The following is a 708-nucleotide window of genomic DNA, read 5'->3' on the forward strand; positions in this document are numbered from 1 at the left end:
TGTGTCCCCACCCCCTGATCTTCATGGAAAGGAGGCCGGGCTGTGGCCTCGGGCCCTGAGCCCCGCCTGGAAAGACGCCTTTTCAATAAATTCGCCTAAAATCCGTTTCCTCCCGAGGCCGCAGCAGGGGCTGCGGCGGGAGGTAAGCTAGGATTCTGACGGTGCCAGGAGGGACGGCCTGGATTTCTCAGGAGCCGAGGGGATGTAATCACTGTGAACAAACGAGCCGTTTCCGTCTTGGCGGCGTGCACCCCGCATTGTGCTCCACAGCCTCGGCCTCCAGCGTCCCCGTCTCCTAACCTCACATCCCCGCTAACTAGAACCCCTGGTGTGTCAGAGACCCCTGTGCTCCACGGGGCCCTGTCAGTCGGTAGACATAAGCCTGCCCACGCATGAACATGCTAACAACATGTGAGGGCCGCGATGCGATCCGAGGGAGCACAGGATGGCGGGCGGCAGGGCCAGGGTCTGCTTTGTGCCCAGGGCTCTGGCCCCACCCTCACCCTGGGGGACATTTGCGGGGTCTCGGCTGCTGGATCAACACTCAACACAAGAGGAAAACAAAGACACGCAGGGAGCCACAGGGGCAAAAGGGGGGCGAGCGTGTCTGGCTGCGTTCAGGGCATCGTCTCTAAATGCTCTGCTTTCTCCGATCGCCCTGCGCTGCGGAGACCGGGCACGGGGGCCAGGGCGGGGCCGGGCCGGGAG

The sequence above is a fragment of the Myotis davidii genome, unplaced genomic scaffold (genome assembly GCF_000327345.1).
Source record: "Myotis davidii unplaced genomic scaffold, ASM32734v1 scaffold698, whole genome shotgun sequence".
Lineage (NCBI taxonomy): Eukaryota > Metazoa > Chordata > Mammalia > Chiroptera > Vespertilionidae > Myotis > Myotis davidii.